Source organism: Eschrichtius robustus, chromosome 8 (genome assembly GCF_028021215.1).
Source record: "Eschrichtius robustus isolate mEscRob2 chromosome 8, mEscRob2.pri, whole genome shotgun sequence".
Taxonomy (NCBI): domain Eukaryota; kingdom Metazoa; phylum Chordata; class Mammalia; order Artiodactyla; family Eschrichtiidae; genus Eschrichtius; species Eschrichtius robustus.
In genome coordinates this window covers 81,403,770-81,425,573 of record NC_090831.1, presented here as the reverse complement: position 1 = coordinate 81,425,573, position 21,804 = coordinate 81,403,770, and the positions used below count along the sequence as shown (strand labels likewise).

General features: G+C 40.4%; 1 protein-coding gene and 1 non-coding gene across 4 annotated transcripts in view; one reads left to right on the top strand and one right to left on the bottom strand.

Annotated features, from left to right (window-relative positions):
- Positions 1–21,804, top strand: part of JAZF1 (JAZF zinc finger 1) — a 341,816-nt gene that overhangs the window by 243,466 nt on the left and 76,546 nt on the right. The gene's annotated exons all lie outside the window — the stretch shown is intronic.
- TRNAD-AUC (transfer RNA aspartic acid (anticodon AUC)) lies at positions 14,613–14,684 on the bottom strand. Its single transcript has one exon. It is a non-coding gene; the product is annotated as a tRNA-Asp (tRNA).

The window sequence follows — 21,804 nt, the reverse complement described above, 5'->3', positions numbered from 1 at the left end:
CAGGACTGGGAGGAGCTCCTCATTAGCACATGGGAACGTGGCTGTGTGAGAAGGCTTTGAATAGCGTAACCATAGAAGGCTAACACAGTCAAAAATACCACCTTCTATTTTATGTACCTCCAGTGTAGCGGTAGCTCCTGATTTACAAATGGGTTGGATTCCAGATGTTCATTTAGAAATCAATTGCTTAGAAAATAATGCACTTTCCATAGAAACAATGTTATACACGGTGACCAGGGTCCCAGGTTAGCCCACAAAAGCTCATCTAACCATAACGTAGCCAGACGTTTATGATGTGTGATAAACCAATGAAGAAAACCATATTAATGAGTAAATGGGGACTTAAGTATAAGTAGTTTATGTTGAATGTTGCTGATGGTCTAAAGAGATTTTAATTAGAGAGGGAAGTAAATGGAAATGTTTGTGGGGAATTGTAAAATAAACTCTAGGAAAAGTAAGGAAAAGAACAAGGAGAGAGATTCTGAAGAGTCCAAACTAGGAAGCAAGAGGAAACAAGAGAAAAGGAGTAAACAAAGATTTAAATCTAAGCATTAAAAAAAATAATAAAAGACTCTCCCCAGAGAAGTCATCTGAGCTGTGAAGAATGAGACAATACAGGGAAGATTTCTAATCATCCCCCGGTGATGAGTGGATAAAGGCATTTCTTCCGAAGATTTCAAAGGCCCCGCAGTGTTCATTTATTCTTACACCAGAATGGGTGTGGGAGGTTTTTAAAGGTTTCTGTCTGTGAAGAGTATAGTATTATGAACTTAGAAAAAATCATTCTGCCGAAAGATATGGCATTTCTCTTTCTTTGGTTGGTACTCAGTCACTTTAGAATTGATCCCATTTGTAGTAGGAGGAAGTGTGGCTTCATGGGTTTTGGAGTCAGAAACAGGCCCAGGTTCGAATCCCAGATCATTATATAGGACCTGGGTCACTGTGGGCATCTTGACATCTCTGAGCCCACTTTCCATTATTTGAGAATAGAAATAATAATACCCCCATCACAGGGTTGTGGAGTATGTCCGTCTTGGTAACATTCGTAGAATGGCCTGTGTGGTGAGATGCCTGGTGAGTGACAGCTGTCGTTACCAGATCTTACAGATCAGGTTTGCACGTCACTGGCTCAGCCTGTTCATATTTATCCAGAATATCCAAAACACCATCAGCATAAAGAAGAATAAAAAATTTGTAATGTCGGTTCATATGTAAACTACAAAGCTAGAAGAAAAGAATCTTGTAGCCTAACAGAACCACAGTGAAATGGTTCTAAAATCATTCAGCTTTTAGTTTTGCAGGAGAGTGGGTGAGGAGACTTGTTAAATATATCATTACTATCTTCATTTTCACATCTTGAAAGACTTCGTTTTTCATCTTTGGTCTTGATTTAGCTCTAGCTGTAGCTATTTAAAGAAAAGATGAGTTTGCAGTAAATGGATACCCATTAAAATGGTTTGGGATAAACCATGTGTGACTAAAACCTTCATTTTTAAAGTTCTTTTTTTTTAAAGTATGTATTTCATGTTGGGAATCATGAGTTTCATTTAGCGTTTCAGGCTGCATTCGAAGATGAATAAGAACATAACCCACACCCTCTCTCCCACCTGCACCTGTGTTACAGATGATGGTATCTGTGATTTTACATAGCAATAACCACCTTAAAGTACGTTATTATGTGGCCTATCAAATATCAGTGTTTTTTGGGAAGTCTTTGGCGGACCAGTGGTTAGGACTTCATGCTTTCACTGCTGAGGGCGTGGGTTCGATCCCTGGTCGGGGAACTAAGATCCCACAAGCTGTGCAGCGCAGCAAAAAAAGGAGAAAAAAAATACCAGTGTTTTCCTTAACTGTGACTGGCCATCAATCCAAAATCATGCTACTACAAATAGCATTCTAATTATCCATGGACTGACACAACCTGTGCATCATTTTATCCAGGATGGGACTTGAGAACAATTGGGGAAAATGCCTCAGGTAACTAACTGTCTGGTCCCCTCCAACTCCAAATGTCCTTCCAAACCTTGGGTTTCTCTTTTGCTTCCTTTCTCACTCTTCATACCCAGGTATCTTTTCTCTGTCCTTGCCCCCTTTTCCCTAGACTTATCACTCCCTTACCCGCTTCTTAGAAAGTCACCAGAGCCCATACTTTTTGTGCATCAGATGAGTTTCTACTCAGGACTCAGCCTGTGATGACTCAGGGAGAATTCTTCCCAAGCACATCCAGGCAAGTCACCCAAACCTGATTTTCACCATCATGTGCAAACATACATACGTGGTACAGGAGTATCCCAAATCTGTTCTTGCCCCACAAGCAGAGTTTACTCTCATAGTATGGTAGTCATGTGTTTTTCTTTTTTTAGACTACGCATTTTAAAGAATGACTTTATAATTTAATAGTTTTTTTTCCTCTACACCAGAGACCAGCAAACTTAAAGCTTGTAAGCCATATCTGGCCTGCCCCCTGTTTTTGTAAATAAAGTTTTATTGGAACGCAGCCACGACCACTCATTTACAAATCCTCTGTGGCTGGTCTTACACCATCACAGCAGAGTTAAGTACTTACAACAGAGACCATTTGGCCCACAAAGCCGAAAACATTTACTGTCTTGCCCTTTATAGAAAAAGTTTGCAGACCCATGTCCTATAAGTAAGCTCATTGTAGATGGCCGTCCAGAAGACATAGATTTAGTGCTGCACTGAGAAATTCTCCTTTGCCACAACCTACCCAAGGAACAGTAGACAAAGTTATTTAATCCCCTTAGGTCTGGTTTCACATTCTGTAAAGATGTGATTGTTAACACCGGCTTTGTTTTTCCGAGAACAAAGTGATAGACTTCAGATTACTCTTCATGTGTATTTGAGGATCTGGTGTTGGATGTCAGGCCACTGTCCTGGTTATGACTCTGTTCGTATTTAGTGTATACTTTCCTCAACACTTCACATTTCCCTGTTTTTTTTTTTTAATTTGTTTTCAATTTATAGGAGAAAGTTAGGTGGACTTTTTGTATTAAGTGGTAAGATATAAACATTTTCTTAAAAAAATAAATAAGGACAGAGAGTTTATGAACCTTTTCTTGGTGATAGAGCAACTGTCTACAATATTGAATTCTTACGAACGCATCTGAAGAAAAAGACTGAATCATTTCTTTCTTCATGAAGAAAAGTTTGACCTTTTCTTTTTCCTTAAATATATTTCAAACCCAATAGAATTATCAAAAAGTGAACATACATATGTTGTATTGACATTTTTGTATCACTGCGAGAGTGCCTTATTCCACTAATGTCAGTGTGACCACTGAGATGTGTTCTTGGGAGAAACGGAGGACAAGGCTGGAATGTTCCAGAGGCTGCCCAGGAGAACAAATGTCAGGCTTGCAATAACATTTCCTCATGTTGTTCTTCCTTGTAGTCATTTCTTTATTATTTTCATATAAGATACATTTTAGTATTGTATTAACTTTGTACTGATCAAAAAGTAATACATGTTTATTATGGAAAATGCAAAAAATACGGAAAAAAGCACATAGAAGGAAAATTTTCTATAATCTCACCACCCTGAGATAACCACTGTTGATATTTTAATGTATATCTTTTCAGGCTTTCTTTCATATATATTGTATGAATTTTAAAAAATTACTATTATGGGGAATTCCCTGGCAGTCCAGTAGTTAGGACATCACGCTTTCACTGCCGAGGGCCAGGAGAGCCCGGCTTCAATCCCTGGCCAGGGAACTAAGATCCCACAAGCCGCTCGGTGTGGCCAAAAAAAAAAAAAAGTTACTATTATGCTTTCTTTGGAACAGTAATAATACTGCCATTTATTTTTTGACTATTTGGTTTGACTGTGCACTTTGCTGACAGCTTTGCACGCGAGATCTCATTTAATCCTTACCGTGTCCCACTGGTGTGCAGGTATTATAAACCTCATTTTGAGAGACTGAGACGCAAGAGGTTAAATCATTTGCCCAAGGTCACACGGCCCACGCCTAAACTCTCTCTTGGACACTGTACTCTCTGCCTGTAAACTTCTGCTTAAAGTCAATAAGCCAGTGTTTGAAACTGGCAAGCTAAGGAACTTCTTTGTCGTTAATGTCCTATTTAGTCAAAGCGGTTCTTCTGTAGTGCCCCCTGTAGTGAGTGTTTTCACTGAAGATTCCAGAATGACCCTCACGTCCTGCTGCGAGCCTGGATCTCCGCCACGTGGCTTCAGAGACACTCCCTGGCCCTTGGGCCACTGGAGTTTTCAGGGTGGCTGCCACTTCTGCTCCCGCCCCCTGCTGGCCGAAGCACACAACATGCTGGTCATCCCACAGACCACCGGGCAATGCCTGGCTTGCCCGCTGGAGCCACCTGACCCTAAATCACAGAGAAATATTTGAAGCACTAAATAAATTATAAAACAGAATGTAGCAGCTCCTTTAAAGGAGTCAGCTTCTGGAAGACTGCTTTATTTGTAAGCTTTGAAGAAGAGTCCAGAGGGAGAAGTTGCTTAGAATACTTTCGGTTGCAAGAAAACTGAGCTGCCAGTTGAAATCAAATCTTGAACTCCCCCCACCCTCGCCCATTCTTGGATTTAGGGCCTTCAGGTCAGCCCTGTCCCCGCCCTCCTGTTGCTAACTGCCACGTGCCCTGTGGAAAGGTTGCAGCTCAAAGATGGTTAAGAAAGTAGTTGTGCTATACTAGGGAGGGCGCTAGCAAAGAGCAAAGGAAAGAATTAGTGTACTTTAGAGCATACTAAATTAGAACTTCACAAAAGCAAGCTTTTACCAATTCTGTTTTCTTCTGTGTTAAAAGGTAAATCGAAAATGAACTGCGACGTTCTTTAGTGGAAGTCATAAAAGTCCTTGCCTGCAACTGGCTTTCCATAGGAAACCTAATAAAAATTTGTTAATGCATTGTGATTCAAAATTACTATGAAAGTTAAGAATAATAAAGCAGAGCCTAAATAAAGTGCTCTTAACTGTGTTTATATCTGCATTAGGCTTAAGCTGTGCTGGCAATTACGTGTTTTTACTTTTCGTTGTTCAACAGTTTCAAATGTACCAGAAAATGCTGGCCAAAGACTGTTGCCTAACTAAAACCAGATAGGTCCAGACTTCCAAAAGCTATGAGAAGAAGATAAATCCCTCTGTTCAAAATAATCTGTACATTTTAAGTACAGCAATCACATATACCATTCGACACAATTTGGTACAAGTCTGTGTTTTCAGTAAATATATGATTAAATAAAGAAAAATGAACTATTTTGATAATGTTGACACAAAGTTATATGACCTCATGTTGAGTGTGAGACTCACAGATGCAATTATTATTTCATTTTATCAATTACATGTAATGTGAGACATTTTTGTTGTAGGGTCCCTAAAAATCGATTCTGGGGAAGAAACTCTTACTTTCAGAACTGGTTCTGACCTTCTTGTAGAATACTAATTAGCACTTGGAGTGACTTAAAAGGTGCTGAGGACCCCTACCCAAAGAGTGTTTCCAAAGGCTGGCATTATGACTTATGCCCTTTTTGTAACTTTTCTCCATAGTTCTTTTTTAAAATGCAGATACTATTCTGAGAGAGTTATTCCGACAGAAATAGGGATTGATGACTCTCTGTAAGACACCATGGTCCCTGCCTCATTGGGCTTATGATTTACAGGTGTCCCCCACTTTTTGAGAGTTTGCTTTACACCACTTCGCTTTTATTAAAGACCTACATTAGTACCTGTGTTCACTAACCAAAAGAGATCTGAAGAGGATTTTTTTCACTTTTACAAAAAGGGGGGAGGGAAGCAAAAATAGGGTTCAGTGTGTGTTTCACAGCCAACTGTTCACAGAGGCAGCACACACCCCAAGCAGTGAGAGCAGCACCCCCAAGCTCTTTCCCTGGGAACTACACTCAGCCTCTCAGCATCAGGCCGCTATATCCTTGAACTGTGTCTGTGAGCATCTGTGCTGTATCTCGATTTATTTTGTGCATTCGTTTGCAAGATGTGCCTTTTGGTCCTCGCTGCTTCGATTTATGCCATGTTGGCTTACGTTCATAGGAACACTACTTTCACATAGTGGGGGAAACCTGTAGTTGGAAAAAAAAGAGAGAAAGGAAAAAGTCATTGACATTTCACTACTTGTGGAAGGCAATATGTGGTTCTATGATCATAGAAATACTGTAATACATTTGAGCACTTATATATGTGTATGTATATGCCAGCCATGGTTCTAAGCACTTTACATCTGTTATATCATTTCATGCTTACAACAGTCCTGTAAGGAAGGTACTGTTACCCCCATTTTACAAATGGCACAGAGATGTTAAGAAATTTGCCCATAGTCACACAAAGAGGAGATGATCAAGCTGGGATTCAAACACAGCAGAATGGTTCTGGAGCCCATGCTCCATTTAACGTGCCTCTAAAGCACCCTCTTTTTTTTTTTTCTTTTAAAGGTTTTGCTCCAATTAGTGCACATCTGGGAGGTTTGCCTAGATTTCATCCTATTTTTTTTTTTAATTAATTTTTATTTATTTTTGGCTGTGTTGGGTCTTCGTTTCTGTGAGAGGGCTTTCTCTAGTTGTGGCAAGCGGGGGCCACTCTTCATCGCGGTGCACGGGCCTCTCACTATCGCGGCCTCTCTTGTTGCGGAGCACAGGCTCCAGACGCGCAGGCTCAGTAGTTGTGGCTCACGGGCCTAGTTGCTCCGCGGCATGTGGGATCTTCCCAGACCAGGGCTCGAACCCGTGTCCCCTGCATTGGCAGGCAGATTCTCAACCACTGTGCCACCAGGGAAGCCCTAAAGCACCCTCTTAATAGCGAGAACTTCATCATTCATTTCTATAGTAAATACTATAAATAGAATGTCAACAGAGAGCATTGAGGTGGGGACTCCACAAGGAATTCTCAACTGAGAGGAAGAAAGATGCAGCTGCTGCCTCTGGGAACCTTAGGAAACTCTGAAGAAGGAGATGGAGAAGCCTCTGGATCTTCTGGTGCAACCTTTGCCACCCAGCATGGACCCCTATACTTTTGAGTATTGGAGGGCAAGGAGGGAGTCAGACTCCAAGTTATTCCCTTTTCCCCCCGCTTCCCTCAACTTCTAGGAGACCTTGGGGGTCAGCTGAAGCAGTTCACAGAAAAATCCACCCAAGTCTTTGACCCTGGCAATACTATGAAGATTAAAGGGAAAAGTGTGTCCATTACAAAATGAAAACCCCCTTCCAGAAAACCTACTTCTCTGTTAACCGCTGCCACCAAGCCTGGACTCTGCTGAATCTCCTGTCCCCAGCACAGAATGGACTGGGAAGAGCACCAGCCTGGAGGGATTCTTGAACTCCTTATCCAAAAACACTACCTCTTAGCCATTCTCTGCCTCAGTTTCCTTGTCTGTAAAATGGGTCTTATAACACTTTTCCTGTTTACATCACTGACATTATTGTGAGGATCATGAAACCTTGGTCTGTAGAGACAAATATTTATGGAATGCCTAACATGTACGAGGTTATAAATGAGAGAAGACGACAAAATAGTGAGGCTGGAGTGCTGATACGGTGACATCTCTCAATTTTTCCAATGAGTTGGGAGGGCACCACATATTCTATTAGCAGAAAGTCAGGTTTTCTTCTTAACATACGCAAGTTGTCCAAGGACGAGTCTTCCGATGTTAGGGTGAGCTTGCAGGCCTAGGCGTGGCCCACACCAAGGCAGAGCCCCACGTGGACGCCAGCCACAGCCCTGTTCTATCATCCTGCTCTTAACCGTCGTTTTCCCCAAAACCAAGCGCTGCACTCAGAAAGCTGGGTACAGAGGTGCTTCCAACACAGTCACGTGCTGTACCCAGACCAGGCCTCCTCTCCATCTTGAGCCTGGTTCATCTGTCCATACTCTTCCTGCCCTAATGGTGACATCACTCCCCTTTGGGACTCTCTTACGGCGCATGCAGAGGGGTTCACGTCCTCCCCAGCATTCTGCTCCCTATAGCTGAGGAGCTTGTCCAGACTGGCTGTGGTAAGGTTTCTGAAGTTTCTAGTACACACTTCCTCATAGCTAAAGTTATGTTTATATACACACACACACACACACACACATTAAGTTATAAAGATACTCAAGCGTCTGCCCCAGAAGAAAGATGATCTGCCTCTCAGAGACCTCAGTAGAAGTTCATAGATGTAGGAGAGGCCACGATGATTTTTAAGGATGCCTCTGGTGGGCGTTTTGCTTGCCCTCTGACACACACATACCAGAATGTATACATCCGAATGAGTGTCGTCCTTTAAAAGCATTACACTGGGAGGTGTTGGCAGGTGTATTTCAGTGATTCTCCCATGGCTCAACACATGTTTGCAGCTGCTCCTTTAAAGGCCATGGCCTTATTTGGGGGAGTTCTGCTGTGTGCGTTTCACTCTTGAGGTCTTAGGGGCCAGATCACCCACCTTATTCTCCAAACTTGATTACAAGTGGCCTCTGGCCCCTCCGTGATACAGAGTTACCACCCTCAGTGATATTCCACAGGATTCCAGGCATTTTCCAAGGTTGTCTTCAAGAGGAGGTCTAAAATATTTTTGCATAGCGAAATGACAGCACAGTGGTACATATACATACGGCCGCCTCGGGTGGCGGCTTTAAAGACGAGAGCCTTATCTTTTTATATGTGCTCTGGCATTTGTCTTAAAATTAGTCTGATTACTTTATAGTTAGACATCCTGTGTTGGTCAAGTTCTGTGCTCATGGTGGGTGGTGTGGTGTTTGTGTCCTAAGCAGTTCTAGATTTTTGCTTACTTAGAGCTGAACTCACTGCTGTCTTAGCAAAAAACAAGGTAAAGCAGCTTTTGCAGATTTGCCCAGAGAATGCACCTAGCACTGTATTGGCTTCGCGAAAATGAGAAGAAACTTTTAGCGGCATCCATTTTTCTAGATACCTTCATATGACAGCAAAGTGAAATAACATTAGCTGCCTTCCTCCCTGCTTCCATTATCAGATGACACAGTTGTCTAAATAATCATTTCAAAAAATCACCTCTCTTCCTGGTCTTCCCAAAGGAAAAAGCCTTAGAACGATGAAAATATACTTCATGGGTGCTAATTCATTCTTTTCTCTTTTACTTAACTTTCGTGAGAGATTTTTAAGATGTCTCTATGCTCCTATTATAGTGAAAAAAATTCCATAAAGTGTTCAGTTTCTGAAATACCAAATTGTCAGACCGTTTCTGAATTTGGCTGCAGGCAAATGGTGAAGAGTGTGATTGAGGGCCTCTCAAAGCTATAAAATAGGTACCTGGACAGATAGCGATAATGACCAGGAACAATCCCTCCTCTCCACCCACATCCAGCGAGAAGGAGGTGAAGGAATCATTTCTTGTGGCCAAGAATAAAGCCCGCTCGTAACTTGTGGGTGAATTGTAAGCAACACTTTGGACCCAAAACTGATTCAGTTCCTTCTGTTTCTTCCATTAACCCTGGACTAGCCCATCCCTGCCAGATGTGCTGCGTTTTCCATCTCCTTCGCTCAGTCTCCTGGTGTTCCAAAAGTGGTCTAGGGCTTTGTCCAGTTTAAGTTCAGCCACTAAATCATGTCACTGTGGTGTTAATTTCCTCCCCTGCCCTGAGGATATGCAAACATGCTCGGCTTAATCCTCATCACCTGTCCTCTCCTAGTGGGCCCAGTCTGCACACAGGCCGGCACTGGGGGGACAGGGCGGGGGGCCGCCGGGAAGCAGGGGAGGGAGGCATGACTGTAAATGTCGGTGGCGCCAGGCCGGGTTGCGCTCCCATTGCTGGCAGCCCAACATCTGCTGAGAAGCGTGCAGTTCCATCAAGCCAGCCACCGCCTCCCGGTGGGAGATAAGCCCAGGGAGGGAGGCTGAGCCTGGCAGCCGGATTCCAGGCCTGGTAAAGTCGTGTCTAACATTCAACTCTGTGAGGTTGGGATGGGGGAGTGTGGAGATGGTTCCATAGGAGCCGGCAGCTGCCCTGTTTTTAGCTCGGGCTGTTGACAGTTCCTGCTGAGAGCACTTGTTTCGGAACTCAACAAAGCTGGAAACTCCAACTTTTTAATTTGGGGTTTGCGTTTGGAAGAGTCGTTTTACTGGAACCAAAACCTTTGCTGACATTACCCTTTGCTGGGCTTGTCTATACCGCTGAGTAGAGGAGACAAGAAAAACCTCCAATACCGAAGTGTGTATTCCTGGGAACAGCAACAGTCAGATAGTCTGACGACCAGAGAATGCACGGTGGCTTAGTTAGACTGTCGTCAGAATCCCCTGGGAACCGCTGAGAATCATCTAGAGATTTGCTGCAAACAACTGCAGCCGTGGTCCTTGCCCCTTGCCCCAGACCACTGCCTCCTCGTAACTCCCTACGGGTCTTTCAGAAAGATCCTATTAACCGATTACAAGTCCTGAGGAAGGAAGGACATTTTAACATGCAGAATATCAGGTTCTTTTCATCATCACATCACTCCCCATTCATTCCACTTATCCTGGCTGCCACGTTTTGCTACCAGGGAGAGGAGCTTTGAGGAGACAGCCCCAGCCCCTTTGAAAGTTGTTAGAAGCATGTATCTCTGGGTGCTCCAGGAAGTATACGAGTTAACTGGCACAGATTAAACGCAGTAAAAGAAAATATTTTGGTCAAATGCTTCCTCTTTTAAATTAATATTCTCTTGACCATTGTGGGAAAAAGAAAAAACCACTATTAAAAGTTGTCAGTACTTTTGCTGACTTGAAAATATTATGAAAAAAATCTCCTATTAAAAGTTGTTGGTTATTTTGCTGACTTGAAAAATATTTTATAACCCACGTAAAATGTGGTTCGAAAGTATCGTCTCAATGAAAACAAGAGCTTGTTTTATTTTGTTCTGTCTTCGGCACACTTCCTCATATTTATCTTTTACATGTGGATTTCTTTCAGTAGTGATTTATATCTGCTCCATCCAAAAAGTTTAAAACACAATATAAAATGCCCTGTAAAAATTTACACTAAGTTTCCTAAAACACTTGAGAAATTCACTGAGATTTGCTAGGCATACACTTCATTCATTAAAATGAAAACTTGGCTGAAGAAATCATGGTGTTTGTCTGCATAACTAACTCCTGGTTTCTTCTTCCTGGCCTCAAAAAGCCAGATGTGCTAGAAATTGCATTTTTCAAGTGAACTATTCAGAACCCCGTATTCTTCATGGGTAATCATAAGAATTATGAAGACGATGATATTGTCCCTAACACTATGCAGTGCATTATCATGTTCCCAGGGGCGTACAGAAATTTTTCCAACCAGGCAACATGCCTTAAGTGGGTTGACAAAGTGTTCTTTTGGAAGAGTCAGTGTCAGCCTGCCCTTATGACAAACATCTTTCCAGTGAGATCCATTGTGTGCAGTTTGGACGGTTCCCCCTTTACTGCCACTCTAAGAAATGTCTTGCTGGTTAAGCGCCTACAAACCTTCTGGCCTGCAGAGGGCTCTATAATACCATGTTTTCGTAGCTCATGCTTGGAAAAAAGCAAAAAAAAAAAAAAAAAAGGTACTTGCTGGAAGGGGGAAGGGGAAGCCCAGAGACTTTATAATGCTCCAGCAGTCAGTCTGGTAAACAGACTGGGAATTGTGGGCAAAGTGCTTTTCCTTGAGTTTTGTACAAAGCCTGAGATCGGATGACTCTGTCCGGACTCATTACTCTAAGAGCCTAGAGCTAGTTCACATAGCAGCAGGAGTCCACCAAAAAGACATTTCATTATTGAAACCGAAACTGGGTATATTGTAACTGCTGATTAATAGATTGTTTTTCAGTATTTCAAGTAATTTATAAAGCGTTTACACACATAAATAGAAAGCTTTAAATGCTGATATTCCATAAAAAGTAAATAAAATATATTTTTGTGCATTAAGACTTAAGTGCCATGATTTCATGTCACAAATTTAAAGCAGCCTGGTAAGACTTGACAACATTACTGCAGCTGTGTTTTTACATTAGGAAATTAACTAAAGCAGTAATTTATGCTTTTTTCCACTTACAGGTATTTAGACCTCTCTGTGTTACACCCTATATTTTCCCTTCAATCATTATATTATAGTAATCTATCTTAAAAGACTCTATCTTATTCTCTTGCTGGTAGAAGAATGAGGCGGGGAGGTGGGCATTAATTAATCTAATGGAACGTTTGTCCTGTGCTACTGAGGCAGGTCCACAGGGCTGAAGGGACTTCCTGCGGACTTCGAAGGGGGGAGCAAGCGCCTTCATATTTATTCACATGCCCCCTCCTTTTTTCCCCATCTTAAAAGAATTTCATTTTATATTACGTTAGAACAGTTTTGTTTTTTTTTTTCCTGGTGTCGGAAAGGGAGGCAGAGGAGAGCAGGAAAGTATCTGACACGCCATGTGACACATCATCATTTAGACTTGGCTGTTCTGAGAGACCTCATTTTTGAAGCAGACCTGCTATAGAGTTCAGTTATGTACTGTGCTAACCCTAAAGCACATTAAAACACGCCCACCTGGGTAGGTGATATGCAGTTTGCAATTCAAATGAATACTGTCCTGACTTTATATCAGAGCTAAATAATGACTCTCTTGAGATATCAAGAACAAATCGATCACACTGTACTTATTCACTACAGTTATTTCTGTTAGCAACTATAATAAAATTATTACTTGATGAAATTTTAATGATGTAAGTAATTTTGTTCCCCAAGAGGCATCAGTTGCCAAACGAGGCTGAAGTTTTGAAAAAGCTAAGGGCTCGGTGCATGAAAATACGACCAGAACGCCTTTACTCTTGGATATCATTTGCAATACTGTGGACTAGTCTTAGGTCAGAGCCAAGGACTTTTGCTTCCTCAAGCACCAAAGGTGCTTCCCTTTAGGCATTCACTCCTGTGAGGCATCCATTTGCTTGGATTTTAAGGGTGGCATTCAAGGAGGATTCTAAGGTGCCAGCAATTATACCACTTCCACTCAAGAGTTAACTCAACTATTGGAAATAGGGAGTGAATTATGCGTTGTCATTAATGATATTTAGAGCGAAAGCCTACTTCCAACTTGTATTTCTTGAATTGATGAGTTGCTTTTAATTACTTAATAAGAGGCTTAGGTGAAATTAGACTCCTGGAGTCCTGAATCTTCCTTAGCTTTGTGGCGTCCATAGTCCTCATAGTCAAACAGGACCAAACTGAGCCCACTCCTTCCTTTCGTAACCTTAAGTCATTCCTCTTTTCTAAGACTTCACACAAACCTATCGTGTTTTCCCGCAAATTTGGTATTACTTTAGTAATTATAAAGCTATTGTTTTGTGTTGTTGCCATGTTATCACAGAACGTATCCTCATGCTTGCTGTGTTCTGACTAGCACTGGTAGTTACGTTTTGACCAAAAAATATGCTGCTACAGAGCATTAAGGCGTTGGCATGCTTGCATCTCGAATAGTCTAAGCTCAGTGGTTCTCAAACCAATAACAGCAGTATCACCTGGGAACTTGTTAGAAATGCAAATTATTAGGTGTCACCCTAGACCTATTAAATCCATTTACCTTTGAAAAATTAAATGATAGATTTTTAAAACTTTCATGGCAAGTTTGAGCATGACTGACTTATGACCTCTATTCCTTATTGGTTTATCTCCCCCAAATTTCCCCATTTTAGCTCCTATTCACAACTTGGGGCCAGGTCCAAAATATTTCTCTCTCCTGAGAGTTCAAAAGTTGTAATTCTTCAAAGTGTTAATTTTATATCCCATCCTGATGGGCTAGTCTGCCACCTATGCTGAGTATTTCAAGGATCTGTCTTTCAATACCACCTCCATCATTTACTAAGCAGGTAATCTGCAGTCAGCCTTTTAACATCTGCTTTTAAGAACTATAATACTTTGCATGCTTGAAAGCAAAAACCTGAAGACAGAGGGCTGGGCCCAGGTGACTTTGCAGAGTCCCAAATTCAGATTATTGATATTAATGAAACTTGAAACATGCTTTAGCATTCCTTTTCAATGATCAGTGTCACTTCCCACATTTGAGCTCACCAAATTTTATTTTAAACCCCACTAGCTGATTTCTCTCCTTAAGTTATCACCACTGTTTTCTATTTCTTAATTCATTCTGGGAAGATATTGTGAACAGGCCAGTATATAGTCAAATAGCTCAGAGAAAATGGAAATTTCCATAGGTGGTAAAAAGTGCAGCCATGTAATGAAGCAGCCATGTGGTTGCTTGCAACTCTGCTCTTAAATTTCCAATGTAACTCCAATATGAGCAGGCAAAAAGTGCTTAATAACCACCTGATTGCATGCAAATAATAAATGGAAAAGTTCAAATACTGTAAAGTATGGACAGCTCCATTCTTCAGCTAGATTCTATCTGTAAGCTGCTAATTTCCCTCCTTTGCTCAAAAGGATATAAAGATGTCTGTGACATGATCTCTGCTCTCAAAGTCTGCAATCTAATCAGTGAAGTGATATTAATATACATGGGTAATTATAAAATAGCCAAGTACTGAACCTTGTGATTTTCTTATAGTTGAAATTGGCATCCACGTGAGAGAAATGTTGGCTGGAGTCATGATGAAAATGTAACTTGAGCCAAGTGTTGAAGGATCATTAGGGTGTTTTGTTTGTTTGTTGGCCATGACTCGGCTTACGGGATCTTAGTTCCCTGACCAGGGATTGAACCCGGGTCACTGCAGTGATAGCGCCGAGTCCTAACCACTGGACCACCAGGGAATTCCTTGTTAGGGTTTTTTAAGAAGGGGTGTTCGAGCTAAAAAAAATAATAATTATTTAAATGCAGTATAAAATTTTTATATACTTTATCAGGATGGGTTTCACTATACTGCTTTAACAAATAATCCCCAAATGTCAATGACACAACAAGTTTATTTTTTGCTCACTGTATATGTCCAACGTGGCTCATTAAGAAAGCTCTGCTAATTTCAGGCACTCGGGAACCTAGTCTGATAAAGACTTTACCTTGACCTACGTTCTGTAATTACTACAGCAAGAGGAGGGGTCGCTGTGAACTGTCATTTCCATGCCATATTTCACTGGCCAAATCAAGTTGTATGGCCATGCTGTATCATGTGCCCAGACATGGGCGAGCCAGAGGTACTTAGGGAACAGCATCACTGACTGCCACATCTTTCTGTAAAATCGTTAGAAAGCATACAACACTTGGCGTACCCCGGAAATAAAACTCTTTCTTATGCAAGCATCTCTAATTTACTTTCTGAGGATTTTTAGTTTGCTTGGTTTCAGCTTCCGTCTAGGAAACTAGGGATACAGGTTGCTAGCCTTCCTCAGTCTCCCCACTTGCAAGTACCCTGACCAGTGTTTCAACAGAAACCCTATGTTCTATAAAGAGTATGTGTAGCTGCCATTACTGGTTTCCATCCGACACTATCCCTCCCCTTCTCATTTGCTGGAGGGGCCCTAAATTTATTCAGGTGGTAAATCTTAAACAGTCTAAGCTCAGAGGTTCTCACATCAGCAACATTAGCACTACCTGGGAACTCGTTAGAAATGCAAATTCTAAGGTTCCACCCAAGACCTGAATCAGAAACTTTGGTCCAAGCTAATGGTGGCAATTCATTCTCCTTCCCACTGATTGACATAAGTTAATATCGTGATGCAGGTCTAGCCAATGAAACATGAGGGGAAGTAAGCTGGATGGGAGGGTGAAGAAAAAGTCCTCATTGTCTTTTTAAAAGACTGTGTCTCAAAATAAGTCAGACAGAGTAAGACAAATACTGTGTATCACTTATATGTAGAATCGAAAAATACAACGAACTAGTGAATAAAACAAAAGAAGCAGACTCACAGATATAGAGAACAAACTAGAGGTTACTAGTGGGGAGAGAAAAGTGGGGAGGGGCAATATAGAGGTAGGAGGGAAAAAGGGTTATTATGGGGTTATATGAAACCATGTGTGTGAAACTTTTGAAAACTGTAAAGCACTATAGAATTTAAAGAATCATTCATTCAACTTAAAAAAAAACAAAGACTGTGTCTCCAGGAAAAGATGTGATAAAAAGAGCTGCTGCAACCTTCTGGCAACCAGGAGATGGACAACATGCCAGGGATAATCAAACAAAAAGAGAGAAGGAACCTGAGTCCTGGGTGCTACTGAATTAACTAACAGCCTGGAACCACCCTTTAGCCAACATTTTTATAGGTAATAAATTCTATATTCGTGAGGTGACTTGAAGCAAAAAAGCATCCCAGCTATGGAACAAAAGTTCCACTATATTCCCCAGCAGTGCTCTCCCTGCTTTGCCACAGCTCTCAGGAGGTACCTTCTTCTTTGGGGATCAGGGAGACCTGAATCTCTGCCCCCTGCTAGTTTGTTCTAGTCTAAGACCACCTTTGGCTGTGCAGGCAGCCCTATTAGCTCATTGATTCTCCAGCTATATATCAAAGTTTTCCTCTTTTGTTCTACACAGTCAGCTCAGTGTTAGGGAGAGCTCCAGATTCAAAAAAGGTTATCTAACAAGCTCAAATTTGTTGTCCGAGCCCCACTATCTCAATTCCAGAGCATCAATGGATCGGTTTCTGCTCACACTGCTGCATAGCCAGGCCCTCCTTAGAACAGGCTTGAGAATATGTCAGCCAAGTCAACTGTGAAACCTAGAACAACGACACGGTCACTAGCGCATAAATTGGCCACTTTGCAGGTAGATCTCTACATGTTCCGAGGGGCAGATGAATCCTGAAGGACTGTTTGTTTTGTTTTGTTTTGTTTTGTTTGCGTATAGTTTTTTTTTTTTAACATCTTTATTGGAGTATCATTGCTTTACAATGGTATGTTAGTTTCTGCTTTATAACAAAGTGAATCAGTTATACATGTACATATGTTCCCATACCTCTTCCCTCTTGCATCTCCCTCCCTCCCTCCCACCCTCCCTATCCCATCCTTCTAGGTGGTCACAAAGCACCGAGCTGATCTCCCTGTGCTATGCGGCTGCTTCCCACTAGCTATCTATTTTACGTTTGGTAGTGTATATATGTCCACGCCACTCTCTCACTTTGTCACAGCTTACCCTTCCCCTCCCCATATCCTCAAGTCCATTCTCTAGTAGGTCTGTGTCTTTATTCCCGTCTTACCACTAGGTTCTTCATGACCTTTTATTTTATTTTTTTTAAGATTCCATATATATGTGTTAGCATACGGTATTTGTTTTTCTCTTTCTGACTTACTTCACTCTGTATGACACTCTCTAGGTCCATCCACCTCATTACAAATAACTCAATTTCGTTTCTTTTTATGGCTGAGTAATATTCCATTTTATATATGTGCCACATCTTCTTTATCCATTCATCCGATGATGGACACTTAGGTTGCTTCCATGTCCTGGCTATTGTAAATAGAGCTGCAATGAACATTTTGGTACATGACTCTTTTTGAATTATGGTTTTCTCAGGGTATATGCCTAGTAGTGGGATTGCTGGGTCATATGGTAGTTCTATTTTTAGTTTTTTAAGGAACCTCCATACTGTTCTCCATAGTGGCTGTATCAATTTACATTCCCACCAACTGTGCAAGAGTGTTCCTTTTTCTCCACACCCTCTCCAGCGTTTACTGTTTGTAGATTTTTTTGATGATGGCCATTCTGACCGGTGTGAGATGATATCTCATTGTAGTTTTGATTTGCATTTCTCTAATATTAATGATGTTGAGCATTCTTTCATGTGTTTGTTGGCAATCTGTATATCTTCTTTGGAGAAATGTCTATTTATGTCTTCTGCCCATTTTTGGATTGGGTTGTTTGTTGTTTTGTTATTGAGCTGCATGAGCTGTTTGTAAATTTTGGAGATTAATCCTTTGTCAGTTGCTTCATTTGCAAATATTTTCTCCCATTCTGAGGGTTGTCTTTTGGTCTTGTTTATGGTTTCCTTTGCTGTGCAAAAGCTTTTAAGTTTCATTAGGTCCCATTTGTTTATTTTTGTTTTTATTTCCATTTCTCTAGGAGCTGGGTCAAAAAGGATATTGCTGTGATTTATGTCATAGAGTGTTCTGCCTATGTTTTCCTCTAAGAGTTTGATAGTGTCTGGCCTTACATTTAGGTCTTTAATACATTTTGAGTTTATTTCTGTGTATGGTGTTAGGGAGTGTTCTAATTTCATACTTTTACATGTACCTGTCCAGTTTTCCCAGCACCACTTACTGAAGAGGCTGTCTTTTCTCCACTGTATATGCTTGCCTCTTTTATCAAAGATAAGGTGACCATATGTGTGTGGGTTTATCTCTGGGCTTTCTATCCTGTTCCATTGATCTATATTTTTGTTTTTGTGCCAGTACCATACTGTCTTGATTACGGTAGCTTTGTAGTATAGTCTGAAGTCAGGGAGCCTGATTCCTCCAGCTCCATTTTTCGTTCTCAAGATTGCTTTGGCTATTCGGGGTCTTTTGTGTTTCCATACATATTGTGAAATTTTTTGTTCTAGTTCTGTGAAAAATGCCAGTGGTAGTTTGATAGGGATTGCACTGAATCTGTAGATTGCTTTGAGTAGTAGAGTCATTTTCACAATGTTGATTCTTCCAATCTAAGAACATGGTATATCTCTCCATCTATTTGTATCATCTTTAATTTCTTTCATCAGTGTCGTATAATTTTCTGCATACAGGTCTTTTGTCTCCTTAGGTAGGTTTATTCCTAGATATTTTATTCTTTTTGTTGCAGTGGTAAATGGGAGTGTTTCCTTAATTTCACTTTCAGATTTTTCATCATTAGTGTATAGGAATGCAAAAGATTTCTGTGCATTAATTTTGTATCCTGCTACTTTACCAATTCATTGATTAGCTCTAGTAGTTTTCTGGTAGCATCTTTAGGATTCTCTATGTATACTATCATGTCATCTGCAAACAGTGACAGCTTTACTCCTTCTTTTCCGATTTGGATTCCTTTTATTTCTTTTTCTTCTCTGATTGCTGTGGCTAAAACTTCCAAAACTATGTTGAATAATAGTGGTGAGAGTGGGCAACCTTGTCTTGTTCCTGATCTTAGTGAAATGGTTTCGGTTTTTCACCATTGAGGACAATGTTGGCTGTGGGTTTGTCATATATGGCCTTTATTATGTTGAGGAAAGTTCCCTCTATGCCTACTTTCTGCAGGGCTTTTATCATAAATGGGTGTTGAATTTTGTCGAAAGCTTTCTCTGCATCTATTGAGATGATCATATGGTTTTTCTCCTTCAATTTGTTAATATGGTGTATCACATTGATTGATTTGCGTATATTGAAGAATCCTTGCATTCCTGGAATAAACCCCACTTGATCATGGTGTATGATCCTTTTAATGTGCTGTTGGATTCTGTTTGCTAGTATTTTGTTGAGGATTTTTGCATCTATGTTCATCAGTGATATTGGCCTGTAGTTTTCTTTCTTTGTGACATCTTTGTCTGGTTTTGGTATCAGGGTGATGGTGGCCTTGTAGAATGAGTTGGGGAGTGTTCCTCCCTCTGCAATATTGTGGAAGAGTTTGAGAAAGATAGGTGTTAGCTCTTCTCTAAATGTTTGATAGAATTCCCCTGTGAAGCCATCTGGTCCTGGGCTTTTGTTTGTTGGAAGATTTTTAATCACAGTTTCAATTTCAGTGCTTGTGATTGGTCTGTTCGTATTTTCTATTTCTTCCTGGTTCAATCTCGGCAGGTTGTGCATTTCTAAGAATTTGTCCACTTCTTCCAGGTTGTCCATTTTATTGGCATAGGGTTGCTTGTAGTAATCTCTCATGATCGTTTGTATTTCTGCAGTGTCAGTTGTTACTTCTCCTTTTTCATTTCTAATTCTGTTGATTTGAGTCTTCTCCCTTTTTTTCTTGATGAGTCTGGCTAATGGTTTATCAATTTTGTTTATCTTCTCAAAGAACCAGCTTTTAGTTTTATTGATCTTTGCTATCATTTCCTTCATTTCTTTTTCATTTATTCCTGATCTGATCTTTATGATTTCTTTCCTTCTGCTAACTTTGGGATTTTTTTGTTCTTCTTTCTCTGATTGCTTTAGGTGCAAGGTTAGGTTGTTTATTTGAGATGTTTCCTGTTTCTTAAGGTAGGATTGTATTGCTATAAACTTCCCTCTTAGAACTGCTTTTGCTGCATCCCATAGGTTTTGGGTCGTCGTGTCTCCATTGTCATTTGTTTCTAGTTATTTTTTGATTTCCCCTTTGATTTCTTCAGTGATCACTTGGTTATTAAGTAGTGTGTTGTTTAGCCTCCATGTGTTTGTATTTTTTACAGATCTTTTCCTGTAATTGATATCTAGTCTCATAGCGTTGTGGTCAGAAAAGATACTTGATACTATTTCAATTTTCTTAAATTTACCAAGGCTTGATTTGTGACCCAAGATATGATCTATCCTGGGGAATGTTCCATGAGCACTTGAGAAAAATGTGTATTCTGTTGTTTTTGGGTGGAATGTCCTATAAATATCAATTAAGTCCATCTTGTTTAATGTATCATTTAAAGCTTGTGTTTCCTTATTTATTTTCATTTTGGATGATCTGTCCATTGGTGAAAGTGGGGTGTTAAAGTCCCCTACTATGATTGTGTTACTGTCGATTTCCCCTTTTATGGCTGTTAGTATTTGCCTTATGTACTGAGGTGCTCCTATGTTGGGTGCATAAATATTTACAATTGTTGTATCTTCTTCTTGGATTGATCCCTTGATCATTATGTAGTGTCCTTCTTTGTCTCTTATAATAGTCTTTATTTTAAAGTCTATTTTGTCTGATATGAGAATTGCTATCCAGCTTTCTTTTGATTTCCATTTGCATGGTATATCTTTTTCCATCCCCTCACTTTCAGTCTGTATGTGTCCCTAGGTCTGAAGTGGGTCTCTTGTAGACAGCATATATACGGGTCTTGTTTTTGTATCCATTCAGCCAGTCTGTGTCTTTTGGTGGGAGCATTTAATCCATTTACATTTAAGGTAATTATCGCTATGTATGTTCCTATTACCATTTTCTTAAATGTTTTGGGTTTGTTATTGTAGGTGTTTTCCTTCACTTGTGTTTCTTGCCTAGAGAAGTTCCTTTAGCATTTGTTGTAAAGCTGGTTTGGTGGTGCTGAACTCTCTCAGCTTTTGCTTGTCTGTAAAGGTTTTAATTTCTCCATCAGATCTAAATGAGATCCTTGCTGGGTAGATTAATCTTGGTTGTAGGTTTTTCTCCTTCATCCCTTTAAATATGTCCTGCCACTCCCTTCTGGCTTGCAGAGTTTCTGCTGAAAGATCAGCTGTTAACCTTATGGGGATTCCCTTGTATGTTATTTGTTGTTTTTCCCTTGCTGCTTTTAATATGTTTTCTTTATGTTTAATTTTTGATAGTTTGATTAATATGTGTCTTGGCGTGTTTCTTCTTGGATTTATCCTGTATGGGACTCTCTGTGCTTCCAGGAGTTGATTAACTATTTCCTTTCCCATATTAGGGAAGTTTTCAACTATAATCTCTTCAAATATTTTCTCAGTCCCTTTCTTTTTCTCTTCTTCTTCTGGGACCCCTATAATTCGAATGTTGGTGCATTTAATGTTGTCCCAGAGGTCTCTGAGACTGTCCTCAGTTCTTTTCATTCTTTTTTCTTTATTCTGCTCTGCAGTAGTTATTTCCACTATTTTATCTTCCAGGTCACTTATCCGTTCTTCTGCCTCAGTTATTCTGCTATTGATCCCTTCTAGAGTATTTTTAATTTCATTTATTGTGTTGTTCATCGTTGCTTGTTTCCTCTTTACTTATTCTAGGTCCTCGTTAAATGTTTCTTGCATTTTGTCTATTCTATTTCCCAGATTTTGGATCATCTTTACTATCATTATTCTGAATTCTTTTTCAGGTAGACTGCCTGTTTCCTCTTCATTTGT